At 47.7% G+C, this 20167-nt stretch overlaps 1 protein-coding gene across 2 annotated transcripts in view; it reads right to left on the bottom strand.

Annotated features, from left to right (window-relative positions):
• Positions 1-4726, bottom strand: part of ME2 (malic enzyme 2) — a 45968-nt gene extending 41242 nt beyond the window's left edge. Inside the window, exon 1 of one of the 2 annotated variants that reach the window (XM_054032932.1) lies at positions 4673-4726. The gene's annotated coding sequence lies outside the window, so the exon portion shown is untranslated. Of the gene's footprint in view, positions 1-4600 lie in introns of both variants that reach the window. The other variant, XM_054032931.1, reaches the window with a different exon arrangement.
• Between the last annotated feature and the right edge of the window lie 15441 nt (positions 4727-20167).

Raw genomic sequence — 20167 nt, forward strand, 5'->3', positions numbered from 1 at the left:
AGATGTATTGTTTTCTTAAACTCAGAGGTGGCACTGTGTTTTGAGTTCTCTTTTAGTTCTGCAGCAAACCACATTGATAAATGGAATTCAAAGCATTAATCTACTGAATACCTTTCCCCTGTCTTTCTATCCACCAAAATAAACTCTGATATTTACCCAGAAAAATTATTAGTCTTTTTTTTGCATTGATTTCCACCCATTTTTGTTGTTAGGGTAATAAACACTGATTAATTTTTCCCGATAATTTAATAAAATAAAAACTGAAAACCAAGGGCCTAATCATGGCACAGGTATGGAGGTTTGGAGTCTTTTGTTAACTAAACATGGCTACACACACACACACATCATTTTAGCAGATATAAAGCAGACTACAATTACGAAATTAGGCAAGTTCCAGGTCTGACTGAACTTCCCTTTAGAGGTCTATTAAAAAAACAAAACAGCTTCCCTCCACCTAGCAGATTCCATCAGGGCTACTTCACTTGGAGGAAAGTGCTTTGCTGAGTGTGAGATATGGGGCAATTTCCATTTGACTTAAGGGTGGCCTTAAATTACAGACGTGTATGTATGAGAGAGCCGAGAGTTCATATTTGGGAGTCAAGTGTTCTGGATCCTATTCCATGTTCTGCCACTGATTCACTCTGACACTGGGCTAGTCATTTCAATGCTGTGTGCCTCAGTTTCCCCAGAATGGGGATATTTTGGTACCCGTCGCAGGAGTTATAACACAGTTTTAACTGACATATGTAAAGTGCCTTGGGATTCTCAGATGAAAGAAGGTGCTATAGAGTTAGAAAATATTATACAATGCATTTGCAGATGCTGACTATCTCAAACAGCAATAATAAACAGGCCATCTGAGACACAGGTGAATTTTAGACCTATTTTTCCCTGATCATTGCATGACCAAATCAATCCAATAGTGGTTCTGTAACCTCCAACAAGGAGGAGAAACATTAAATCTAAAGTATTTATGTGGGGAACATGCCTCTGACCTACACAGTTTGAGACATTCAGCACAGGAAATACCACCAGTTCAATTTAAAAAAAAAAAGAAGAAGATTGCAAGATACATGTAGACTTTACTTGTGACATTAGATATAAGCTAGAGTTCTCACAGTCCAAACAGAAAGAAGTACTAGATCACAAGGCTATGACTACACTATAGACCTTACAGCGGCACAGCTGTCCCGATGCAGCTGCGCCGTTGTAAGGTCTCCCATATAGCTGCTCTATGCCGACCGGAGAGAGCTCTCCCGCCGGCATAACGAAACCATCCACAATGAGAGACAGTAGTCATATGCATCGACTTCTAGTTTTCCCTGAGGGTGCTCCACCCCTGATCTGCCACGAAGCCCCACCCCCACTCCCCCCCAAGGCCCTGCCCTGGCTCCGCCTCTTCCCACCCCCACTCCACCCCCTCCCCGAAGCCCCCGCCCACCACTCACTGCTCTCCACCCTCTCCCAAGCCCCTCCCCAATTAGCTTAGTGGGGGCACCAAACAGCTGTAGCTGGTGGGTGCTAAGCACCCACTATTTATTTCTGTGGGTGCTCCAGGCCCGGAGCACCCACGGAATTGGCACCTATGGCGGTACCTATGTCAGCGGGAGAGCGTCTCCAGCCAACACAGTGCTGTCCACACTGGTGCTTTTGTCGTTGAAACTTATGTCGGTCAAGGAGGTGGGTTTTTTTCACACTCGTGACCGACAAATGATTTACTGACAAAGGTGCTAGTGTAGAGAAAGCCTATGTCTAAAGATATCAAGAGGCTCATAAAAGCTCTTATCTCACCACCCAATGTGAGAAAAGTCTTTAATAGGGTAACTGATCTGGCAGTTACTGTTCTGCAGTTCTTAATACAATGATCTTCTTGGGTTCTAAAACAGCCTTGCCTTGTGTCAACAGCGCTATTTTGTGGAAGGTGCTGTTCTGTTTTAGGGTTCAGTCCTGCAAAGGCATGTGCTTAACTCTACTACCATGAGTAAGTAGTTCCACTGATTTCAATGGGAAGTCTCATGGTAGGAAAGTTAAGCACTGGCATAAGCGTGTGAAGGATTGGTGCCCTAGTCTGAAGAATTCTCATAAGGATTGTGGATAGTGAACTGCTCAGAAGGCTTCCTTCAAGCGTGAAGGGCCTTAACCCAGCAGAATCAGCATGGTTTCACTGCAAAAAGCCGGCTGGGGAGAGACAGTAAGTTTTCAGAACAATATTCTGAGGTATTCCCTGGGCTCACAGCCATGCAACAGACAGGGGACACAGTGGGGGAGGAATGAAACAAAACCAGAGGATCCATGGTCATTGTTCCGTCCTGTTCCAGTAGCAGTTCCATAGCTACCCTACGCGTGGAAGAGAAAATACTCTTCTGCAGAAAAGCCCAGAACGGAACCTATTTGGGTTGCATGCTAAAATTAGATGTAGCCTAAATAGCAGCACTGTTATAAGCAAGGCTCAGTCATTCCAAACATACTGAACAGCCAAATACGTCTTTTTAAAATGTGTTCCCTCCTGAACAACAAAAAGACACTGAAAACACATACCTAAATTAGATACCAGCTCATGCAACAGTTGGAAATGGTTCCCTCCATTGTTACTGTTGAAATGGAAACTTCTGTTGCAATCTAGTAGAACATTTAATGAGCACCCACGGAAGCACAGCATGCTATATATGCAATGACAATGGCTTTTAGAGCCTACGAGCCCTAGTCATAGGCTAAGGGTACGTCTATACTTACCTCCGGGTTCGGCGGTAAGCAATCGATCTTCTGGGATCAATTTATCGCGTCTTGTCTAGACGCGATAAATCGATCCCGGAAGTGCTCGCCGTCGACACCGGTACTCCTGCTCCGCAAGAGGAGTACGCGGCGTCAACAGGGGAGCCTGCCTGCCGCGTGTGGACCCGCGGTAAGTACCTTGTAGTTCGAACTAAGATACTTCGACTTCAGCTGGGGGGTTAGTGTGGACCAACCATAAGGCCCCATTGTGTTTGGTGCTGTACAAACCCAGAACAAAAAAGGACAGTCCCTGTCCCAAAGAGCTTACAATTGGTAGTTTCATCAAATTCTCGGTTTATATGAGACAAGCTTCTAGTTTCTTGTCAGGTATCACCCAGCGGATCCAAATGACACCAACGTATGTTATTTCCAAGGAGTCACGATGAGCATAGAAGGCCCTTATATATTAAAACCTGAGCATACCAAGCTCATGACCACATATATGTACATACACACATCAACAAGCAGATATTCAATTGTCACAATGGTAACATTTTTCTGGAACGAAGAATAGTTCTTCTACCACAGCTTCATCAGATCTTAAAAGAGTTTCTTTTAACTGACTACTGGTTAATGCTATTACTTCACTTTCTCAATTTTACTCATACAGAACACAAGCATCTAAATGAACAGCGTAATAATAAGATGAAATCTAACAAGAATGCAACAATGGCATTTCAAATCATCACTGACATTTATTTTACCAGATAGACAAAGACAGGTAAAACCAAGGCTTGCAGAAGCTAGTTCTAAAAACACCAACCGGACTAACATTTCCTACTCAAATGCTGCATCAGCATTTCCACTAATTTTGAACGTTTACTTTCAGTGCTTTATGGCTCTGCCATAAAAATTAATTCCAGGTTCAATGTCAGCACACAAACTGTCAGCTCAGGGACAGGGCTTCAGATATTTCAACAGTATCTAAGTGTCTTTTCACACTGGCCTGACTCAAGAGGTTTCTATTTACATCAGCAAAGTCTTGCAACCGATTAGTTTGTCGTTTGCATTCTTACTTTTGCTATTCTGGAAAAAAGAACACATGAATAACCAACCCGTTTTACTCTGTTAACAACATACTTCTTGCTTCCTTTCATAAAAAGATTAAGTTGTTGACAAGGAAGCCGCCTGTCTGGGGGAAACACTCCCTTGCTGGCTGAGCAGAGGGAATATTAGATACCAGCAAGAGATCCAGAAGACTGCAAGCAGCTCCCATAGTTACTCAAACGGTTTAATCTCAAGAGGCGGCATTTGAATGGAGTAGTTTGCAGGAAGTGGAGCGAGAACAAAGCCTTTGTGAGCAGGAGGAACGGTACTCTCGCTAAAGGGGAAATAATTTTCAGTGCAATCTAATTGCAGAACCAATTTGCTCTCCAGAGGCATCTTGTGAGTAAGCCATCCTAAGGCAGGGACAGTTTAGCAGTAGCAAGACACACAGAACCCTCATCATCCTACATCAATGTGAAAGTGGCTTATAGGTGTAGCAGCGATGCTCCTGTTAGAACAGGACAGAGCAAGCAGGATTTATTATAACAGAACTGCTCCCTCAGAAGTGCTGCCTATAATGCTGGTATTTGTGAAGGCTGTGTGACTGCAATAATAAATAACAACAGCCCAGGCAGTTTAATTATAATCTTGACCACAGCCTGAACCAAACACTGCGGCTCTCACCGATGACAGACAGACAGACACACACACACACACACCTCCTAAGGAGGAAGAGATTCAGGAAGGAAATGATCAGGAAACAAAGTCTTGTACAAAATGCCCCAAAATGGGGCCTTAAAAGACTTATAATGTTCTTAATATTGAAATGGAAAATAATTACCAGGGCAGGAGCTGCTACCTCTTCCTCCTGCTGCTGCCCTCTGTGTGATGCTGCCCCAGGACTTGAACTGACCTCGGTCTCTGCACCAGCCAGCAGTTCTCCTCCGCCAGAGATCCTTCCCCCTCGGTGCCCTGCACGGAATGAAGCAGACAGGGCAGAGCCTGGGAGGGACACTCCAGAGGGCGGGGCGTTCCCTCTGACTGACAATTGAACTCAACTAGTGAGAGGTGGCGGATGGATGACGCTCCGCTATTGGGCTCCCGACGCCGCCGGCAGGGAGGTGGGGCTGAGAGAGGGAGGGAGCAGCTGTTGCTGAAGATGCTAATAAGGCCAATAGGGACAGCCAATCAGCGTGCGAGATGAGCAGGGACACGGAGGTGGTGGGGGGATGGTTTAGCCTCGGCTCCATGAAGAACAGACCGAGGGTGGGGGAAGGTTGGTGGTGTTATTTGCAGAGAGATGGAAAAGGGGTGAGGGTGGGAGGAGTGATTATGGGGGGACTGAGGTGGTGGCAGGTGGAAATGGGGCAGTGGGTGGGGGGATCTGGGGCCTGAAGGGGAGAGGACACCACAGTGCATGGAATGTAGGGAACTTCAGGACTAAAACAAGGGGCATTTGAGAGGTAGGAGCGTGAAGCCTTTCTGGGTTCATCCAAACCAAGCCAACTTTAGACATAAGTAAGGCTGCTGTATGTCTGTCATGGAGGTCGCAAAAGTCACAGATTCCATGACTTTCCATGACCTCCATGACTTCTGCAGCAGCCAGTGTGGCTGACCCCAGGACCAGCTGCTCGTGTGGCCCCGAGACAGCAACACTGGCCGCTGCTGGAGTGGCCCCCACAGCCAGACGCTCGGGCAGCCCTTCATTTAGCCGCGCTGGCTGCCACTGGAACAGCCCGGGGGCCAGCCCCATGAACCACTGCTCGGGCAGCTTCGGCCCCAGGGACCACCTGAGCAACAGCTGGTGCTGCGGGCCCCGTGGACAGCCTGAGCAGCAGGCAGTGGGGCTGGCCCCAGGGGCCCCCCAGAGCAGCAGCTCCCAGGGGCCCCCCAGCTAAGATTTAGTTAGGAGTATTTATAATAAAGTTCAAGGACAGGTCACGGGCCATGAATTTTTGTTTATTGCCTGTGATCTCTCCATGACTTTTACTAAAAATACCCATGCCTAAATCATAGCATTAGACATAAGCAATTGTTTGGGGCATAGGTGCCAACTCCGTGGGTGCTCCAGGGCAGAAGACATTCCTACAAGAAACAGCATATTAAATACAGCCTATTGTTAAGTGAATCTTAATCATGGCAGGCCGGGGTCCCATGGCCCAACAAAATTAGACCTATCCCAGGGCATAGAGGAAGAAGGGATGTGGAGAAGAAAGGGACCAGAAATCATAGACGTTGGGGATTCAGTTGGGGGCTGTTCTCTGTTGCTTGCTTCTGTTTGAATTTAGCATGTTACTGTATTATGCAAGAATGAACTGGGACACATCACAGTGTATAGCACAATAGTGATCTATATTAATAACACAAGGGTTGGCAAATGACAGAAGCAGGGCTGTAACTAAGGCGGGGTGAGAGGGGCAGCTGCCCAGGGTGCAGAGCCAGCAGGAATGCAAAAAAGGGGGCAGCTCAGGATCGGGCCCAGCACGTTAGTGCCCGCTGCAGGATTGGGTCCAGCAGCATCGGCTGGATCCATGGGCATAGTTTGGGCCGGGGGCGAGGGGGTGTTGCCCCCCCCCCAAACAGAGACCCAGCCCAAGAAGGGAGGGTGTGGCACAGAACTGCTTCTCCTGCCAGGACACCACCTCCTGGATCCTAGTGAAGCTGGTCAGCTTCCCCTTCTATGTGTGCTGGGTGCCCTATATGGCCACCATCCTAACAGTGAGTGCCCGAGGGAGGCCAGGGCAAGGGGATGAGTGATGAGGGATATGGGGGAAGGGAGGTGTGGTTGGGCGGGAAAGGAAGGGGATAGGGGAATGGGGCAAGAGGAGAGGGATGTGGGGGAGGGGGATATAGGCAGAGGACAGTGGGGAACGGGGAGTGGGAAAGAGAAGGGGATAAGGGAATGGGGGGAGGGAAGCGGGAGCTGCAGGCAGCGTTACCTCAGAGCAGCAGCAGCTGGGGCTCCCCTTTTAAGCTGACCCATTCCGCCTCCAGCACTGGTAGCTCACCTCCAGTGGGTATCCCTGCCACAGGTACCCCCTCTAGTGCCCTCCAAATACCCTCTCAAATACCCCCTGCAGCTCCTCCTCCCCCTGCCTGCGCCGTGTCCTCTATTTGGGAACTTGAAATATGGGGTCGCTCTTTTCTCATGGCCTTGGTTTCTGGAGCTGGCAGGAGCGAGTCCATCCTGCCAGCAGCCACCTGCTCCCAAGGCCTGGGCTGGGCACCGGCTCGCGAGGCTGAGCTCAGAGCGTAGGCTGTGTGACTGCGAGCCTGGCAGCCATGGGGCTGCAGCAGGGCAGCTAAGGGGAGCAAGGAGTGTGGGGAGACTGACCTGGCTGCAATGGCAAGTCCCCGGGTGGTGACTGGGGTGTGACCGCGCTGCTGAGAGGCAGGTGCCCAAGGGGAATGAGTATTGCAGGGAGCGCTTTGGGGAGCATCTCATGGCAGCCAGGCTGCATGGGCAGGGGACGGCTCCAGGGTTCCTTTGGGGGCGAGACAAGAGCGTATCTGGGAGACAGCTCAGAGCTGTGTTGCCCGACCTGCCTGCAGAGCACCCCCCCATGCAGAGACAGCCAGGTGGTGAGCAGGGCAGGGAGGATTGCCAGCACAAAGAATCAGGGGCCTGAGCTCCCACCAGCTTCTGATCTGCCAGCTCTTGGCAGGAGGCGACGGTTTTCAAACTGTGGGCTTCATCCCCCTAGGAAGGCATGCCCCACAGTTTTGAAAACCTCTGTGCTAAATGTGAGGCAGAAATCTGTGGGGGTGTCACATGACCCTATGTGAAACCTTGTGCATTGCCTCTGGGGGGCGCAAATACGATTGCTTGCCCCAGGCTCTGAAATGTTTTGTTACAGCTTTGGACAGAAGGGCAGCACCTGTGGCAGGCCAAACACTGTGGTAGCAGGGCCCACTGGAGAATCACAACACAAAACTGCACAGCAGTTCTTCCAGCCCCTTTCACAGAAGAAAAAATATACTTTCCCCTATGTCATAGGGGTGGTGATTGGCTTGAGGGCCAGACACAGTATGAGCCACCATTGCCCAGACCACCTGGAGCCACTTGGTTCTCCTTTCCCTGGGGACCTGTACCTCTCCAGTCTGATGCTGTGCAGTTTTGTTAATGTTAAAAGATGCAAAGCTATTAATATTGTCATGGTAGCTGTGATGACTCGGATGGGTAGGCATGCGAATGAGCACTGTGTAGTTCAGTGAGGCAGAGTTGCTATAGTAACAACTGTAATGAATATATATACTACAACCCTGTTTAACCAAAGCTCCCTCTTCTCCTAAACATGATTTTGAGCCCTGTTGTGAATTACATACCCAGCTGCTTCCTCCTCCTCTCCCCTCCATTTATCAATATGGCTTTGATGCCCCTGAAACATTTCAGATAAGCACGGTATGGAAGATGGAAACCAAAAAAACTTGTTATAGTAACATGAAAGTTCAAGGCTGCGTGTCAGGCTAAGACAGCTTGAAGGAGAGAGATTTAAAAACATTTATCCTCAATGGGCATAAATCAGTGTAGCTCCATTCATTTCAATGGTGCCATCTCAACATACACCAGTTGAGGATCTGGCCCAATATGAGTGAGGAACATTAAATGCCTTAGTCACAGTGAAACATGCTGCAACATCATTTCTTCTGAGGGAGTGATTCTTTAAAAACGGTCTTGAAATTAATCCAAGAAGAATCATAGAATCGTAGGACTGGAAGGGACCTCAAGAGGTCATCTAGTCCAGTCCCCTGCAGTCATGGCAGGACAAGTATTATCTAGACCAGTGGTTCTCAACCATTCCAGACTACTGTACCCCTTATAGGAGTCTGATTTGTTTTGCGTACCACCAAGTTTCACCTCACTCAAAAACTACTTGCTTACAAAATCAGACATAGAAATACAAGTGTCACAGCACACTATTACTGAAAAATTACTTACTTACTCATTTACTAAGCTAGACCATCCCTGACAGGTGTTTGTCTAACCTGCTCTTAAAAATCTCCAATGATGGAGATTCCACAACCTTCCTGGGCAATTTATTCCAGTGCTTAACCACCTTGACAGGAACAACACCCCTGCTAATTCATCCCAAAATGCTATTTCCTTTTTTTTGCAACAGTGCTACAATGTTGACTCATATTTAGCTTGTGATCCACTATGACCCCCAGATCCCTTTCTGCAGTACGCCTTCCTACATTTTGTATGTGTGCAACTGATTGTTCCTTCCTAAGTGGAATACTTTTGCATTTGTCTGTATTGAATTTCATCCTATTTACTTCAGACTATCTCTCCAGTTTGTCCAGATCATTTTGAATTTTAATCCTATCCTCCAAAGCACTTGCAACCTCTCCCGACTTGGTATTGTCCACAAACTTTATAAGTGTACTCTCCATGCCATTATCTAAATCATTGATGAAGATATTGAACAGAACCAGACACAGAATTGATCCCTGTGGGACCCCAGTCGATATGCCCTTCCAGCTTGACTGTGAATCACTGATAACTATTGTCTGGGAACAGTTGTCCAACCAGTTATGCACCCACTTTATAGTAGTTTCATTTAGGTTGTATTTCCCTAGTTGGTTTATGAGAAGGTCATATGAGACAGTATCAAAAGCCTTACTAAAGTCAAGATATAAATATCTATCACTTCCCCCCTATCCACAATGCTTGTTACCCTGTCAAAGAAAGCAATTATGTTGGTTTGACATTATTTGTTCTTGACAGCTCCATGCTGACTGTTACTTATCACTTTATTATCTTCTAGGTGGAGCAAATAATTAAGCAATCAATATGCAAACATTATCTTTCTGGGTACTGAAGTTAAGCTGACTAGTCTGTAATTCCTGGGTTGTCCTTATTTCCCTTTTTATAGATGGGCACTATATTTGCCCTTTTCCAGTCCTCTGGAATCTCTCCCATCTCCCATGATTTTTCAAATATAATTGGTAATGGCTCAGATATTTCCTCAGCCAGCTCTTTGAGTATTCTAGGCTGTATTTTATCAGGCCCTGGTAACTTGAAGACATCTAACTAGTCTAAGTAATTTTTAACTTGTTCTTTCCCTATTTTAGCTTCTGATCACCTCATTTTCATTGGCATTCACTGTGTCAGACATCAAATCACTACTGTCCTTTTTGGTGAAAACTGAAAAAAAGTAATTGAGCACTTTTCTGCCATATCCACATTTTCTGTTATTGTCCGTCCGTCCGTCCCCCCCATTGAGTAATGGGCCTACCCTGTCCTTGGTCTTCCTCTTGCTTCTAATGTATTTGTAGAATGTTTTCTTGTTGCCCTTTATGTCTCTAGCTAGTTTAATCTTGTTTCATGCTTTGGTCTTTCTATGTTATCCCTACATACTTCTGTTATTTGTTTATAGTCGTCCTTTGTAATTTGGAATCCTTTTGAAGTTTCAGATCATTAAGCCAAGGTGGTCTCTTGCCATACTTCCTATCTTTCCTACGCAATGGGATAGTTTGCTCTTGTGCCCTTAATAATGTCTCCTTGAAAAACTGCCAACTCTCTTGAACTGTTTTTCCCCTTAGACTTGCTTCTCTTGGGATCATAGAATCATAGAGTATTAGGGTTGGAAGAGACCTCAGGAGGTCATCTAGTCCAACCCCCTGCTTAAAGCAGGACCAGGACCAACACCAACTAAATCATCCCAGCCAAGGCTTTGTCAAGCCGGGCCTTAAAAACCTCTAAGGATGGAGATTCCACCACCTCCCTAGGTAACCCATTCCAGTGCTTCACCACCCTCCTAGTGAAACAGTGTTTCCTAATATCCAACCTAGACCTCCCCCACTACAACTTGAGACCATTGCTTCTTGTTCTGTCATCTGCCACCACTGAGAACAGCCTAGCTCCATCCTCTTTGGAATCCCCCCTTCAGGTAGTTGAAGGCTGCTATCAAATCCCCCCTCACTCTTCTCTTCTGCAGACTAAATAACCCCAGTTCCCTCAGCCTCTCCTTGTAAGTCCCAGCCCCCTAATCATTTGCCCTCTGCTGGACTCTCTCCAATTTGTCCACATCCCTTCTGTAGTGGGGGGGTTGGGGGGAGAGGATCAGAACTGGAAGCAATACTCACCAGTGTCAAATAGAGGGGAATAATCACTTCCCTCGATCTGCTGGCAATGATCCTACTAATACAACCCAATATGCCGTTGGCCTTCTTGGCAACGAGGGCGCACTGCTGACTCATATCCAGCTTCTCATCCACTGTAATCCCCAGGTCCTTTTCTGCAGAACTGCTGCTTACCCAGTCGGTCCCCAGCCTGTAGCGGTGCATGGGATTCTTCCTTCCTAAGTGCAGGACCTGCACTTGTCCTTGTTGAACCTCATCACATTTTATCTTATCTCCCCACTCCTGGAATTTGCTAAAGTCTGCCTTCTTGAAATCCATTATCTTTATTGTGCTGTTTTCCCTCCTACCTTTCTTTAGAATCATGAACTCTACTATTTCATGATCACGTTCACCTAAGCTGCCTTCCACTTTCAAATTCTCAACCAGTTCCTTCCTGTTTGTCAAAATCAAAACAGCCTCTCCCCTAGTAGTTTTTTCCACCTTCTGAACTAAAAAATTGTCTCCGATGCATTCTGAGAACTTGTTGCATAATCTGTGCCCTGCTATACTATTATTTTCCCAACAGATGTCTGGGTAGTTAAAGTCCCCCATCACCATCAAGTCCTGTGTTTTGGATGACTTTGTTAGTTGTTTAAAAAAAGCCTCAACCTTGTCTTCTTCCTGGTTAGGTGGTCTGTAGTAGACCCCTACCATGACATCACATTTGTTTTTTACCCCTTTTATCCTTACCCAGAGACTTTCAACAAGTCTGTCTCCTATTTCCATCTCAATCTCAATCCAAGTATATACATTTGTAATATACAAGACAAACCTCCTCCCTTTTTCCCCTGCCTGTCCTTCCTGAGCAAGCTGTACCCTTCTATACCAATATTCTAGTCATGTGTATTATCCCGCCAAGTGTCATAGTTGTGTTTATTAACTAGCATTTCCAGTTCTTCCTGCTTATTCCCCATACGTCGTGCATTAGCATACAGACAACTAAGATACTGATTTGATTTCCCCCCTACGTTCTCTCTTGTCTCTCCCTCATCCCTGCTATAACAGCCCATGCTCCCCACAGATTCCAACCCTTCTCCCAGGTCTCCAGGTTCTTGACTTACCTGTCACCTGCCCCCGTCGAACCTAGTTTAAAGCTCTTCTCACTAGGTTAGCCAGTCTGTAGCCAGATATGTTCTTCCCCTTCCTCCAGAGGTGGAGCCCATCTCTGCTTAGCAGCCCTTCTTCCTGGAACAGCATCCCATGGTCAAGGAAGCAAAAGCCTTCCTGGCAACACCATCCTCGCAGCCAAGCATTCATCTCCAGTTAGTGAGATGTGGCAGGTCTGGAGGTCTAAAACTCACAGCAAAAACTCTTCATAGAAGAGAGGAGTAAGGGCTGCTGTTTCGTTCATATACTGAACGCAGGCTGCACTGGTGATGCCCCACATAACTCATTAAATCATTGCTATGTTTATGTGATTTTCTAAATTGTATATAATGAAAGAAATAGTCCCCCTCTATCGCTTTTGAGCTCATGTTTGTGCTCAGCCCAGTAGCTTATTTTGGCTTCTGTGATGGTGGTGGCATTAGCTTTATTATTGCCAGAGACTTACTGGTCCCTTAGGCATCAATACATTCTGGACTCTTTAGCCGCTTCTGGAAAGTGCCTAGAAGCCATTGGAAACTGCTGCAATAAAATTAACACTATTAATAATTTGATGATCTGCAGGTAGTAACACCTGCGCTGGAGGGCCTTTTTCCACCCACTGAAGCTATGGAAAGAAAACTTGTTTCTGAGTTAAGTATATGTGATTCTTAGACCGTTAATTTTTACAGCATTAAAAAATGCAGATGGTAGAGAGGGGGATGACTGCCCTCTCCTGGTCATTTGGTATATGGTAGCTTATGATTTTCATTCTTTTACGTCACTTGATTAAAGCAGAGATTAAGCCCAGTAGCAAGTTGGGGCCAAATTCATATTGATTTACACTCCTTGCAATGCCATTGACTTTAGGGGTTTGCTTGGGGTGTAACTCAGGGCAAAGCATGACACTTTCAATGTTGTTTAATAAGGTAGCATTAAGATTTAAAGCCCAGGAACTACTATATAGCCCTCTCTCCCTCTGCGTATAAAAGGGCCTGTGCATATGAACTGCAGAATATGAATGTGGTCGTCCTAGGTACCATTACATCAGAGCTCCATCTCTGGACAGGAGTGACAGCCTCACTAAGAAAAAGCACATGAGAGAATACTCACTATTCACAGCTGAGACCAAGGACGGGCGAGATGTAATGGGATGGGAAAGGAGCCCCTAAGTGGTTTCTTTTTCTTCCTACTTATATTGACCCTTGAAAGTAATCAATCCCGTGAAAGCTCAAAAGTCCTTCAAGGTGTAATATGCCAGAATTATCAAGGCAAAAAGGGACTCTCATTTTATTTGTTGGTCCAGTAGAAAGTCTCATTGGGGGGAGAGCGGGGGACACAATACTTTGCCACAGAGCGGTGCAGACTCCCCAAGGCCCCACCTGGGCTCCCCAAGAACCTTGTGAGAGTTTCAGGCTGGTAACAAAACATTCCCGTAGCTACAATATGACCAGCCAAGATTTTTAGACTAGGCTCCTAAGTCCATATTTAGGCACCCAATTAAGTGGCCTGATTTACAATGTGAGCTGCTGGGGGCCCTTACTTCTGAAAATCTTGGCTACAGTCTTTCTACATACAAACCTCCTACTGAGAACCGTGGGCGTTACCCAGGTACAAACAGTGCAGGATCAGGCTTTCAAAATGCTTGTTGAAATGGTTTTGCTAAAATATACCCATTAAATCCCTTTATCCACTGTACTGTCCTGTCCAGCATGATGATAGTGGCAGTTGTCATTTTCTCTCATGCACCAAAACCAGCTGTTGGCCAGACATGTTATCCAGCAGTTCTTCACCAGGGCTTTAGTGTGACCTCTCCTGGAATATTTTGAAATAGAAAAGTAGTTATTGCCAGATAGGAAAGTTAGCTGTTGATTTACAGTATGGTTGGGGGCTGAAAGAGCAAAATGATAGGTGAAAGGAGAGTCTGGGCACCTTATCGTAAAGATACTGAAACTGGAGGGAGTTCAGAAAAAGGCATCAAAGGTGATCCAGAGGGCTAGAAAACATGAGTCAGAAGGGAAGATTAAGGGCACGATGTATGTGTGCAGTATGTATGCGAGCAGGAAGGGAGGGACATGGTAACAGGGTACCTGAAAGATTCAAACACCACGGAAAGAGGCATAGGCACCGACTCTGTGGGTGCTCCAGGGTTGAAGCACCGCTGGCAGCCAAGCTCCCCTCCCCTCCCCTGCTGCCCCACCTCCCCTCCCCCCTGAGTGCACCGCATCCCCACTCCTTCGCCTACCTCCCAGCGCTTCCCGTCCAGCTGCCGCTAAACCGCTGTTTGCACGCTCCGGGGGCAGGGGAGGAGGCGGGGAAGAGACGGGGCCGGGGCGGGGATTTGGGGAAGGGGTTGGAATGGGGGCAGGGAGGGGGCAGAGTTGGGGCAGGGACTTTGGGGAAGGGGCTGGCCTCGGGCAGGGCAGGGGCTGGCCTCATGGAAGGGATGGGGCTGGGGGTAGAGGGGGTATCGAGTACCCACGAAAAACAGGGGAAGTTGGCGCCTATGGAAAGAGGAATTATTTCGTGTCATCCAAGGGGAAACAATTCCCAGTTATGGGATGAAATTAAGGATGGGGAAAATTTTGACTGACTGTCACTGGAAACCGCTATGCTGTGAGAGGGCTGTGCTCCCCAATGGAAACCTCACGTAAGAGCACTGAAGTACATGCTGCAGGGAACGCTCCTGCATTGGCAGGGAGAGGGACTACAGGAGCTAACTGGTCTTTCCCAGCTTTACTTTATGAGAGCTATTCCGTATGGACAGTGATTAAGATTTGCACTATCTGAACTCTGAAAAGCCACAGGCTAGGAGTAATTTAAATAAATGCTCTCTGCTGTCCCCTCCATATGTTCAATGGATGTCGCTCTGTGATTAGACAGATTAGTTGCTCAGGGGCTCATAGAACGACATTTCCACATTTTGATTCAGTCTGAGACAAGTTCGCTTTTTTACAGTGGCCTCCGCCTTGCTGGGCCTGGCAATGATGTCATGCAAACACGCTGTCACCGGCAGTGCTCTGCAGAGAACCCTGACCCTGCACTCCATCCTCAGGCACAACCTCCTTTCACTCCAGCGGGAGAGAGGAATGCGGGGTCAGAATGTAGCCGTGCACTCTCAGAGCAAACATTTTAAATAAGAGACCCACTAGACTGAGGTGGGGGTGGTCAGAGCATGGAGACAGCATTGGCCAGTGGCCAGGGACTGCAAGTCAGTTAGACTTGGGTTCCATGCCTCATTTGCCCACTGATGTGCTGTATGATCTCGAGCAAGTCATCTCCCTCTGCCATTCAGTTCCTGCCTCTGTAGAAAGTGGGAAATGAAATTACCTCAGTAACCCACTGAGATTTCCAGATGGGAAGTACTCAGTATTAAAGGTAGAAGCACCCAAGTTAGTGCAGTAATTGCCTTATTTTGCTACAGCTGCAGCCTTTACAGTCCAGTATGGATAAATAACACGGGATTGTTACTTGCATCTGAAGAAGTGAGGTTCTTACCCACGAAAGCTTATGCTCCCAATACTTCTGTTAGTCTTAAAGGTGCCACAGGACCCTCTGTTGCTCTTAACACAGGATTGTTTCCCTTCGGTTTGCTGCTATCACACACACACACACACAAAAATCTATTCCTACTTCCCTGTCCTCCCAGGAAGGACAGATGCAGGTGATTGAATAAGTGAACCATGCAGCATCTCTGAACTGCTTTATGCTTTTTCCCATGGGTGTTCTCCCAAGTTTCTTAGACATTTCTGGAGACTAATTTATCCACACACCATGGCACAAGTGCCCTCGCACTGCCCCAACCCTGCTTCAAAGCCCCTGGCATCTAGGAATGAAAGCGTCATTAATTCTCCCTGGCCTATTCAGTATTGATCACCATGCTAAGATTGCTAACATAGGCATCAACTTGTAGGCTGCTAGGGCTTTCTCAATTCGACGGTGAACACTAGGCCCCCAGAACTTGTCTGAGTCCATTCAACTCATTGTATATGGACTACTGATCCGATGTCGATAACATTCTTTGGCTCCAATGTGTACTAGATCTGGATCTGGTGACTTAATGATGGAAAGCTTAGCATCCCACTACCTGATTCTCTGAGTATCCAGTGCCCTTAGTCATATGGGCTTAAGGAAGGAGGAAGAGAGCACAGGATCAAGAGATATAGACTGAGCTATCAAGCCCCTCCCCCAGAGTTAATAAATCAGACCCCACAGAGGAGCTTTGTGTTTTCAACCAATTTAGTCTGCATAAGTGATTCAAAGAACGGGAGGTGCAATGCACCTACAGGGTCCCCCTGCGGGGAGGGAGGGAATGTTGGGGACTGTGCCCCATGATAGTAGCCCGTGCTGTACTATGCAGGAGTGGACTGGAAATGGAGAATCATTTTAACCAACTTTGTCTGGTCTGCAACAGTCAGTGCCTCGGTTGTTTGTGCAGAGTAGATGCAAAACGAAGAAAAAAATCCTCCAAAGTTTAGTGATCAAAATTGGATTTGCCATAAACTTTAAGTAGGAGGGTGAAGGGGAAAGGGAACAAGTGATGCAAAATAGTGATTGCGTTCTGCCCGTGAAGAAATGGTGCCTGTACGGACCGGCCGACTGGAGTACGTGCATCCCCTATAAATGTTTCTATTGTTCCTCTTTCTGAGCATGCCACTTCCCCCCACACCTGGCAATGGTAATCCCACCAAAATGCAAGGCCCGCTCCCACCTGGTGGTCAGCTATGGATTGCTTCAGATAAGGAGGTGTGATTATAGAACTGCACCAAGAGATATTGACCTCGGATACCAGTTTATTTGGCTTGGCATCTTGCCTAACATGTAGCTCTGTATAGGATCAATAGGCCTGCTCGGTGTGGGGCTCTGTCCACTAATGGCACCTAAACCATTTAGAGATTGAGTCTGCTACAGCCTTGGTATGCAGTAGAGGCTCATACACTAAGCTTCAGAGATCCCAGGTTCAATCCCACCTGCTGACAACTGGGCCCGTTGGCTTTGCACCAGGAGGAGAAAAATCAAAGTATAAAGTTGCGAGAACTGCAGGCCATTCATTTAGCCCTCACTGGCCTGAAAGAACATAGATAACACAACACATTTTGTGGCTACAATCTGACCCCAACCCTAACTGCCTCACTCAATAACAGGCTGCTAATTATTGTGATTGTACTGCTGAGCCAAAAATTAGTTTTAAGAGCTAGAAAACAATTTTTAATAGCTGGATCTACAGTAGTACCAGCTAGGGGCTATATAGTATTTCAAACCCCTTTTCACTATGTGCTTTCAATGTGTGCTCAGGACATCTACAAAACGTCACTTTGTTAGTGGCCCCAGGTCACACAGCTTTGGGGTCATGGAAGAGGCCTGATGAACCCTCACCCCTGTTCAGGAGACCCCCAGCCCCTTTCTGCGAGCTGGGGTTGGCCTTCAAAGGGTCACACTCTCCTCCTTGGAGCTGGGCTGTAAGTTAGCGAGCGGTAGGGCCTTAGCCAACATCACCCTCAGCTGGCCCCTGTTCCCCAGTCAGTCCTTAAGCTCAGCGAGTTCCCAGGCTGGCCTTTTCGTGCTTGCGGCTGCCCAGCTGTGAGGGAGGAGGACAGGCAGCATATAGACTGATCCTCTTCCTTAAAGCTCACCCCAACTGGTTGGGTGAGAGGGGAGCCTTGCACCACTCCCTCTGCAAGGCTCCTGGCCCTGGGCCCTTCAAGAAACAATTACAGGATTTCTTCCCCAACCACCACTTATTCCCATGGCCACGTCCTCTCTATTATTATCTTCCAAGTCCTTACACACACACACACAAAGGGTCATGCCATGTGAAAGATGAGCTGACCCCTAGGCAGCACTACCCTTCCGGGGCAGACGACCCCAGTTGCAGCTACCAATTATGTCTGCTCATTGTATGGGGTGAAGGGATAAGGGTACAAGGAGGCTTCCTCTCCCCCCTGCAACACACGATTGCATCCCCCTGCATTTAGGGATGCACAGGGACTGTTCTCTTCTGGTGCTCCTGAAGGCACAAGTCACCCCAAAGTAAGAAGGGAGGTGGTGCCCTGGCTCCAATCCCCTCTCCACCTGCCAGTAGAGCTGGCCAGAGCTGAGCCAGGGTCATGCAGCACCATCCTAAAGAACCAAACAGCACATGCACTCCTTCTTGCATGTCAGCTGCTGTGGGAGAGAGGATGTTTGCTAAGAATCAGTTTCCCCTTGGGTGGTTAGGCTCCATGCTGCTCACAGCACAGGACAGTGTGTAAGATGTGAAGAACGGTAGTCAGCACAGCTTGGAGACAGGGAGGGGCACCCAGGCCACGTCCTGACCACTTTCATGCAGTTAGATAGGCAAATTACATCTCTTGACGGGCAAGAGACTAGTAAAACCTGCTCGGCCGGTCAAAAACCAGGCAGGTGGCAGCCCTATTTTCTTCTTTTTTGTGAGGCACGTAGAACTTCACGTACACCCATCTTGTAACTAGTGGCCACACACGTCGCAGCTGGCGCCTGGGTCCCCCTCTGCATGTTCAGGGAGCCAGGCCCTCACCTGCCGGCTGCCAAAACCCCAGCAGCTCCCAGCGCCGAGAACCAGGACCTGTCACCCAAGGGTGAGGCTCATCAGCAGGGAGGGGTAAGGTAAGGAGTGGGGTGGGGTAAGGCAGGGGCTGATGGAAGGGGCTCTCTTAAGGGCTGAGGCTTCTGGCAAGGAGCAGGTGTAGGGGGTCCTTGCTGGGGGTGGTGGTCAGGTGACTCTCGCCCTCCTCGCCCTACACAGACACTTTAAATGGCATTCCACTGCCCCCAGGCAGGAAGCATTCTGCAGAGCATAACTATAGTCGAACCCCATTTATCCGACCCTCCATTATCCGGCTCTCCATATTAACCGAACAACCAGTGCACACAGGTGCAGAAGCGGGAGATCTCTCCTGTAGCCACTAGATGGCACTGCAGCCCCGCACTTTCCCATTCTCTAGCTCGGTGGTTCTCAAACTTCATTGCACTGCGACCCCCCCTCTGACAACAAAAATTACTACATGACCCCAGGAAGGGGGACCCAAGCCTTAGTTCACCTGCTTCCCACTGCCCCAGGTGGGGGAGCCAAAGCCCAAGCCCCATTGGCCTGGGTGGGGAAGGTGTCAAAGCCAAAGCCCAAGGGCTTCAGTCCCACGCAGGGGGTCTGTAACCTGAACCCCACCGCCCAGGGCTGAATCCCTTTGGCTTTGGCCAGGGCGGTGGGGCTCTGGCTTCAGCCCTGAGCCCCAGCAAGTCTAAGCCAGCCCTGGCAACCACATTAAAACAGGGTTGTGACCTACAGATTGAGAACTGCTGCTCTAGCTTATCTGAATTTTTGATGATCAGATCTGGCCCTGGTCCTGGTCCCAGTTGGCTCGGATAAATGGGGTTCTGCTGTAGTTGTCTAGCAGACTTACAAACAATGCTACATATTTGTTTGTTAGTAGATGGCACACTTTATACTAACCAGCTACACTACAGACAACACTTAGTTATGCTCCTTTTTTAAGAGCCCTCTCCTAGCATCAGTGACCCAGACTGACTAGTGGGACTGGCTGAGCAGAAGTGTGGTCAGAATAGCTTGTCTCTGGTTGTCTTAGACTCTTCTCCATACAGCAATGTTTTGTATGGGAATTACATTCTTTGTGTGTGCTGAGCTGTCTCCTTTCACCCCTCCAAGCCAGTAGTTCGTTTATGCTCACCGTGATTCTCCTCCATAGCATTATGCAGCGGTGGAACTCAGCAGTAATGTTTTGTTGGGACAGGCACTTGTCAATACCACATATAACTGATAAATGCATTTTTTTCTTCCTGTGTGCCTATTAAGCTAGACAGCACCAAAGCAGTTAACAGTGGTTGTGAGCATGGAATCTTTCAATTTGAAAAAAAAATTAAGGAATTCTGGTTATATTAAGTGTCATTCAAAAGCCTATTTCACATCATGCACCTGGTGTCAGCTGTCCCACGATGGCTCGGATGTTGGGTGGAGTGACTGTTTGGAGCTGATGGAATGAGCTGTAAAGTGGTCTGTCCTCCTGTTGCCTATTCCTCTCTGCACTCAACTGAATATTAGTCCTAGATGGTTTCAATTCCCAGCAGCCTCAGTTCTATTGTTAGACCAGGCTGATGATTTTCATTTTTTTAATCTGTTACATTTATTGTCAGTTCATGTTGAATGCTTTGAGAGAGTGCTGAGCTC

This window comes from Malaclemys terrapin, chromosome 6, assembly GCF_027887155.1.
Source record: "Malaclemys terrapin pileata isolate rMalTer1 chromosome 6, rMalTer1.hap1, whole genome shotgun sequence".
NCBI classification, from domain to species: domain Eukaryota; kingdom Metazoa; phylum Chordata; order Testudines; family Emydidae; genus Malaclemys; species Malaclemys terrapin.